Source organism: Theobroma umbraticum, unplaced genomic scaffold (assembly GCF_002168275.2).
Source record: "Theobroma umbraticum cultivar Fairchild unplaced genomic scaffold, ASM216827v3 scaffold_188.0, whole genome shotgun sequence".
Taxonomy (NCBI): domain Eukaryota; kingdom Viridiplantae; phylum Streptophyta; class Magnoliopsida; order Malvales; family Malvaceae; genus Theobroma; species Theobroma umbraticum.
Genome location: NW_018397295.1, coordinates 62,474 through 62,929, shown reverse-complemented (window position 1 = coordinate 62,929; position 456 = coordinate 62,474).

The following is a 456-nucleotide window of genomic DNA, read 5'->3' as shown; positions in this document are numbered from 1 at the left end:
CATTTATAAGATTATAAAACCTTTAAAAGTGAGTAACTCGGCTATTGAAGGCATGAGTGAGTATAAATAGACTTTTTCTCATCAGTGGATGGCTTTCACTAAATGTTTCCCGATGCAAACATCAAATTATGATTAGACTTAACTAAAAATGAAAAAAATTAAATTTAAAATCATTTATAAAATTATATAATCACTTAAAGCAAGTGACTAGTCTTTCAAAGACATTAGTGATTATAAATGGACTTTTCTTGTCAATGGATGGCTTTCGTTTCATGTTTTCTCATGCAAACATCCAATTATGATATGTTTTAACCAGAAATGAAACACATGTTGATTAAAAATCATTTATAAGATTATACAACTATTTAAAGCAAGTAACAAGGTTTTCAAAGAATGAGTGATTATAAATGGAGTTGTCGATGGATGGCTTTCATTTCATGTTTCTCAATGCAAATA